Raw genomic sequence first — 8495 nt, 5'->3', positions numbered from 1 at the left:
AAGGTTTAGGATTCAATTGGCCAAAAAAAATAAGTTTATAACTAAATTGGCATAATTGCAATAGGTTTAGAATTTTTTTGGTAATTTTCCTATTGCTAGACTCTTAAGGGCGCGTATGACAACCATTCTACATTAGGAAATAGTTTACGGGAATATAAATAGATTTTTCTATTTCTATTTCTAGAAGAGTTTCTAAGCAAAAATAACTAGTTTGATAACGACACAAAATTTCTACTCTAAAAATAGAAATTCGTTTGATAACGACACAAAATTTCTTCCTTTCAGACGGCGGCGGCTACGGCCGACGACCTTTAATATAAAAAAATAAGAATAAAAATGATTTAGTAACACAAAAATAAAGAACAAAATAAAAATAAATAAAATAAATCATAAAATGTAAAAATAAAATGATATTTTATTTTAAAATAAAGATATCCTTAAAAATAAATTTATTTTTATTTATTCTATTTTATTTTATTCTACGAATAATTTTATTTTAAATGAATAAAAATTAAAAATAAAAATAAATTTATTTGGCAAAACACTCAAGGCAAATAAAAATAAATTTATTAAAGTTATTTTAAATAAAAATAATTTATTTTTATTTATCATAAATAAATTATTTTTGATAAATTTAATAAATTTATTTTTAATAAACTAAATTAAAATGATAAATAAAAATAATTTATTTATTTTTAATAAAATTTTAATAAATGCATTTTTATTTTTAAATGAATAAAATGAATATATTTATTTTTATTTATTTTTATTTTTAAAAAATGAGGAGAGGAGGAGGAGGAGGAGGAAGAGAAGGCAGAGACGTAGAGGAGATGAGGGAGGACTCACCAAAATTTGGGTTTAGTGGGAGAAATTATTTATGATTTCTCTTTCAAAAATCGAAGTAAAAAATTTATACTTCGATTTCTCTTCCAAATCAATTTATGGAATAGAAATCTATTGCGAAATAAAAAAAAGCGAATAGGTTTATCAAACATGTTTCTATTCCAGAAACAGTGCGGAATAGAAAAATTATTTATGGAATAGAAATTTTGGTTATTATGTACCCCAAGTCACTAGAGTTTTCCTCTTTACTTTTGTGGGTTTATAATCATCCCAAGTCTTTGTATATTGTAGATGTAAGTGATGGTTGATAATGCAACATTTCAAATTCATCAGTTTGATTTGTTGATATTTAAAAGGTTCAAGGTAAATTTTTAACTGGCATGAAGAGTTTAAATATATTTGTAAATTTTTTGATGGAAAATAAATAATAAAAAAAATGAAATTTTTTTAACAAAAAACACCTTTTTGATGGAAAATAAATTAACAAAAGAAAGAGGAAAGTTCAGCGGTGCTGGCAATTGACTAAAAAGATTTTGTCTATTTTGAGCAGGAAAAAGTTCCACTTTTCAGCAAATCCACGTGCTGAGGTAAGCAGTGACAACAAGGGAAAGATCAAGGATTTGGAGCAAGGAAGAAAGAAATGTGCAAAGGAACTAGAAAGAGTTGTCGTGGAATTGAAAATCTACTTGGAAAAAGAGGTTAGACAAGAGGAAAGACAAAAAATACAAAGCAGTTGTGTTCAAAGTGGTCTCCACCTTAAAAGATGTGTAGCAAGGGCTATAGAAATATCTATCCTCGTATTGATTCTTATTCAACATTGGCTGCTCTTTAATTAGTCCAAGAAATAATAAAGTGTATCAATGATCCATGCATCTTCAAGTTTCTTGTCCAGATGGATTGCAAGTCGTTGTCCACGCCCTACTATATATTTAGAAAAATTTCCCATTATATCTACCATCATATTTAATTACTAGCAAAATTAAGGCAGACGTGTGTAAAGAATTATGTGTCATTGAAAGCCATTTTGGTCTATTCTTCATCATAGACTGCATTTATTTTGAGTCTAATTCAAAGCTAATGGCTGCCCTTTGGTTTGTCCACGAAACAATAAAGGTAGAAATGCAAGGAAAGTCCTAAAAAAAACCTTCGCCTACCTTCCCAAGGAGGAGTCTGGAAATCAAGTCACTAGAGTTTTCCTCTCTACTTTCTTTGGGTTTATATTGTAGATATAAGTGATGGTTGATAATGCAACATTTCAAATTCATCAGTTTGATTTGTTGATACTTAATAGCTTCAAGGTAAATTTTTAACTGGCATGAAGAGTTTAAATATATTTGTAAGTTTTCTGATGGAAAATAAATAATAATAAAAAAAGGAAAGTTCAATGGTGCAGTAATTATCCTGAATGTATTCATCAATCATGACCACCTTCCATGGATACCAATAAAGTAGTTGTCCTTTATTGTTGGTTTTACCTTTTTCATTGCTTTTGCATCAAAATTTGTTCACATGATATTCTCTTCTTGGGCAAGATCACCTTGGATTCTCCTATCCATTGAAACTTCTCACACATGAAGGCAATGGCTATAAATGCATGGTCGGTGGTCCTGGTCAATGAATTACTAATTTATATCTGGCTTGGCAAGTTTGAATTATGGTGCTTGCCAACTGATTGGATTGGATAAATCAAATAAATAAATAAATAATATATATATATATATATAAAATAGACACACATTTATGCATGTTGATAATTTTATAATCCTCGACAACAATGATAACATATTTTTTTAGAATAAGTTATCGCTAATAATATAACATTTTAGTACTAAAATGAAGTTTATCTGTTTGACTGTATAATATATATTAGGCTGGGTAAATTCCTAAGTGTGATTAAGAGCTTAAATGTATTTAACGAAAAACACCCTTTTTGATGGAAAATAAATTAACAAAAGAAAGAGGAAGGTCCAACGGTACCAGCGGTGGACTAAGTGTGCCCTCTTCATTGTCCCGATGCTTTGTATGATTTTGTCTATTGTGAGCACTTGTGTGGAAAATGTTGGACCAAACGAATCTCTCTTTCCAATTTTCATTTCTCTTTCAAATCCATGTCACAAGCACGTGAGGGAAGCAATGACAACAAGGGAAAGATCAAGGATTTGGAGCAAGGAAGCAAGAAATGTGCAAAGGAACTAGAAAGAGTTGTCATGGAATTGAAAAGTCTACTTGGAAAAAGAAGTTAGACGAGGAAAGACAAAAAATACACATCAGTTGTGTTCAAAGTGGTCTCCACCTTAAATGATGTGTAGCAAGGGCTATAGAAATATCTATCCTCATACCGATTCTTATTCAACATTGGCTGCTTTTTAGTTAATCCAAGAAATAATAAAGTGTATCAATGATCCATGCATCTTCAAGTTTCTTGTCCAGATGGATTGCAAGTCATTGTCCACCCCCTACTATATATTTAGAAAATATTCCCTCTATATCTACCATCATATTCAATTACTAGCAAAATTAAGGCAGATGTGTGTAAAGAATTATGTGTCATTGAAAGCCATTTGAGTATGTTCTTCGTCATAGACTATACTTATTTTGAGTCTAACTCAAAGCTATTGGCTGCCCTTTGGTTTGTCCACGAAACAATAAAGGGAGAAATGCAAGGAAAGTCCTCAAAACCTTTGCCTACTTCCCCTAAGGAGGAGTCTGGATATCAAGGCCACACATGACAACCAATCTGCTCTAAAAATAGTTTCTGGAACAGAAATAGATTTTTCTATTTCTATTTCTAGAAGGGTTTCTAAGAAAAAATAACCATTTGACAACGATACAAAATTTCTACTCTAAAAATAGAAATTCGTTTGATAACGACACAAAATTTCTTCCTTTCGGACGGCGGCGGCATGTAACCGACGACCTATAATATAAAAAATAAGAATAAAAATGATTTAGTAACACAAAAAATAAAGAAAAAAATAAAATAAAATAAAATAAATCATAATAAAATAAAATAAAATATCATTTTATTTAAAATAAAATACCCTTAAAAAATTTATTTTTATTAATTCTATTTTATTTTATTCTACAAATAATTTTATTGTAAATGAATAAAAATTAAAAATAAAAATAAATTTATTTGGCAAAACACAAGGCAAATAAAAATAAATTTATTAAAATTTTAAATAAAAATAATTTTTATTTATTTATCATAAATAAATTATTTTTGATAAATTTAATAAATTTATTTTTAATAAACTAAACATAAAATGATAAATAAAAACAATTTATTTATTTTTAATAAATGCATTTTTATTTTTAAATGAATAAAATTAATATTTTTATTTTTATTTTTAATAAAATGAGGAGAGGCGGCGGAGGAGGAGGAGGAGGAGGAGGAGGCAGAGACGTGTAGAGGAGATGAGGGAGGACTCACCGAAATTTGGGTTTAGTGGGAGAAATTATTTCTGATTTCTCTTTTAGAAATCAGAAGTAAAAAATTTATACTTCTGATTTCTCTTCCAAATCAATTTCTGGAATATAAATCTATTTCAGAAATTAAAAAAATGAATAGGTTTATCAAACGTGTTTCTATTCCAGAAAAAAGGTCTGGAACAGAAAAATTATTTCTGGAACAGAAATTTTGGTTATCATACACCCCCCAAGTCACTAGAGTTTTCCTCTTTACTTTCTGTTGGTTTATAATCATCCAAAGTCTCTATATATTGTAGATGTAAGTGATGGTTGATAATGCAACATTTCAAATTCATCAGTTTAATTTGTTGATATTTAACAGTTCAAGGTAAATTTTTAACTGTAATGAAGAGTTTAAATATATTTGTAAATTTTCTGATGGAAAATAAATAATAAAAAAAGGAAATTTTTTAACAAAAAACACCTTTTTTGATGGAAAATAAATTAACAAAAGAAAGAGGAAAGTTTAGCGGTGCTGGCAATTGACTAAGCGTGCCTCTTCATTGTTTGGACGCTTTGTATGATTTTGTCTATTTTGAGCACTTGTGTGGAAAATGTTGGACCAAACAAATCTCTCTCTTTCCACGTTTCATTTTCTCTCGCAAATCCACGTCACAAGCACGTGAGGTAAGCAGTGACAACAAGGGAAAGATCAAGGATTTGGAGCAAGGAAGAAAGAAATGTGCAAAGGAACTAGAAAGAGTTGTCGTGGAATTGAAAATCTTCTTGGAAAAAGAGGTTAGACAAGAGGAAAGACAAAAAATACAAAGCAGTTGTGTTCAAAGGGGTCTCCACCTTAAAAGATGTGTAGCAAGGGCTATAGAAATATCTATCCTCGTATCGATTCTTATTCAACATTGGCTGCTCTTTAATTAGTCCAAGAAATAATAAAGTGTATCAATGATCCATGCATCTTCAAGTTTCTTGTCCAGATGGATTGCAAGTCGTTGTCCATGCCCTACTATCTTTTTAGAAAAATTTCCCATTATATCTACCATCATATTTAATTACTAGCAAAATTAAGGCAGACGTGTGTAAAGAATTATGTGTCATTGAAAGCCATTTCGGTCTATTCTTCATCATAGACTACATTTATTTTGAGTCTAATTCAAAGCTATAGGCTGCCCTTTGGTTTGTCCACAAAACAATAAAGGTAGAAGTGCAAGGAAAGTCCTAAAAAAACCTTCACCTACTTCCCCCAAGGAGGAGTCTTGAAATCAAGTCACTAGAGTTTTCCTCTCTACTTTCTTTGGGATTATAATCATCCAGAGTCTCTATATATTGTAGATATAAGTGATGGTTGATAATGCAACATTTCAAATTCATCAGTTTGATTTGTTGATACTTAATAGCTTCGAGGAAAATTTTTAACTGGCATGAAGAGTTTAAATATATTTGTAAGTTTTCTGATGGAAAATAGATAATAATAAAAAAAGGAAAGTTCAATGGTGCAGTAATTATCCTGAATGTATTCATCAATCATGACCACCTTCCATGGATACCAATAAAGCAGCTGTCCTTTATTGTTGGTTTTACCTTTTTCATTGCTTTTGCATCAAAATTTGTTCACATGATATTCTCTTCTTGGGCAAGATCACCTTGGATTCTCCTATCCATTGAAACTTCTCACACATGAAGGCAATGGCTATAAATGCATGGTCGGTGGTCCCGGTCAATGAATTACTAATTTATATCTGGCTCGACAAGTTTGAATTATTGGTGCTTGCCAACTGATTGGATTGGATAAATCAAATCAATATATATTTAATAGCATAACAGCAAAAGCTAAAAGGCATTTTGATTAATTTATGAGATTTGATGGAGAAATTAAGGTAGAATCATAGCAAAAAATAAAGTCTTCTCATTGTGTTAGAATGAATATATATATATATATATAATAGACAGACATTTTTATGCATGTTGATAATTTTATAATCCTCGACAACAATGATAACATATTTTTTTAGAATAAGTTATCGTTAATAATATAACATTTTAGTACTAAAATGAAGTTTATCGGTTTCATTATATAATATATATTAGGCTAGGTAAATTCCTAAGTGTGATTAAGAGCTTAAATGTATTTAACGAAAAACACCTTTTTTGATGGAAAATAAATTAACAAATGAAAGATGAAGGTTCAACGGTACTAGCGGTGGACTAAGTGTGCCCTCTTCATTGCCCCTATGCTTTGTATGATTTTGTCTATTGTGAGCACTTGTGTGGAAAATGTTGGACCAAACGAATCTCTCTCTTTCCACTTTTCATTTCTCTTGCAAATCCATCACAAGCACGTGAGGGAAGCAATGACAACAAGGGAAAGATCAAGGATTTGGAGCAAGGAAGCAAGAAATGTGCAAAGGATTTAGAAAGAGTTGTCGTGGAATTGAAAAGTCTACTTGGAAAAAGAAGTTAGACAAGAGGAAAGACAAAAAAATACACATCAGTTGTGTTCAAAGTGGTCTCCACCTTAAATGATGTGTAGCAAGGGCTATAGAAATATCTATCCTCATACCGATTCTTATTCAACATTGGCTGCTTTTTAGTTAGTCCAAGAAATAATAAAGTGTATCAATGATCCATGCATCTTCAAGTTTCTTGTCCAAATGGATTGCAAGTCATTGTCCACCCCCTAATATATATTTAGAATATATTCCCTCTATATCTACCATCATATTCAATTACCAGCAAAATTAAGGCAGATGTGTGTAAAGAATTATGTGTCATTGAAAGCCATTTGAGTATGTTCTTCGTCATAGACTATACTTATTTTGAGTCTAATTCAAAGCTATTGGCTACCCTTTGGTTTGTCCACGAAACAATAAAGGCATAAATGCAAGGAAAGTCCTCAAAAACCTTTGCCTACTTCCCCCAAGGAGCAGTCTGGATATCAAGGGCGCGCATGACAACCATTCTGTTCCAGAAATAATTTATGGAATAGAAATAGATTTTTCTGTTTCTATTTCTATAAGAGTTTATAAGCAAAAATAACCGTTTGATAACGACACAAAATTTCTACTCTAAAAAAATAGAAATTCGTTTGATAACGACACAAAATTTCTTCCTTTCGGATTGCGGCGGCGGCGACCAACGACCTTAATATAAAAAAATAAGAATAAAAATGATTTAGTAACAAAAAAATTAAGAACAAAATAAAATAAAATAAAATAAATCATTAAAAAATAAAATAAAATATCATTTTATTTTAAAATAAAAATATCCTTAAAAATAAATTTATTTTTATTTATTCTATTTTATTTTATTCTACGAATAAATTTATTTTAAATGAATAAAAATAAATTTATTTGGCAAAACACTCAAGGCAAATAAAAATAAATTTATTAAAGTTATTTTAAATAAAAATAAATTATTTTTATTTATCATAAATAAATTATGTTTGATAAATTTAAATAAATTTTTAGAAAAATAAATTTATTTTTTATTTTAGTAATTTATTTTTATTTTTAGTAAATTTTTAATAAATTTATTTTTATTTTTAAATGAATAAAATTAATATATTTATTTTTATTTTTAATAAAATGAGGAGAGGCGGAGGAGGAGGAGGAGGAGGCAAAGACGTAGAGGAGATGAGGGAGGAGTCACCGAAATTTGGGTTTAGTGGGAGAAATTATTTCTGATTTCTCTTTCGGAAATCGAAATAAAAATTTATACTTCTGATTTTCTTCCAAATCAATTTATGGAATAGAAATTTATTCCAGAAATAAAAAAAACTGAATAGGGCTTATCAAACGTGTTTCATTCTAAAGCAGTGCTGAAATAGAAAAATTATTTTTGGAAATTTTGGTTATCATGCACCTCCCAAGTCACTAGAGTTTTCCTCTTTACTTTATGTGGGTTTATAATCATCCAAAGTCTCTATATATTGTAGATGTAAGTGATGGTTGATAATGCAACATTTCAAATTCATTAGTTTAATTTGTTGATATTTAACAGGTTCAAGGTAAATTTTTAACTGGCATGAAGAGTTTAAATATATTTGTAAATTTTCTGATGGAAAATAAATTATAAAAAAAAAGGAAAATTTTTAACAAAAAACACTGTTTTTGATGGAAAATAAATTAACAAAAGAAAGAGGAAAGTTCAGCGTGATGGCAATTGACTAAGTGTGCCCTCTTCATTGTCTGGACGCTTTGTATGATTTTGTCTATTTTGAGCACTTG

This window comes from Eucalyptus grandis, chromosome 3 (genome assembly GCF_016545825.1).
Source record: "Eucalyptus grandis isolate ANBG69807.140 chromosome 3, ASM1654582v1, whole genome shotgun sequence".
Lineage (NCBI taxonomy): Eukaryota > Viridiplantae > Streptophyta > Magnoliopsida > Myrtales > Myrtaceae > Eucalyptus > Eucalyptus grandis.
The sequence above is the reverse complement of the archived record's forward strand: the minus strand, read 5'-3'. Positions refer to the sequence as shown.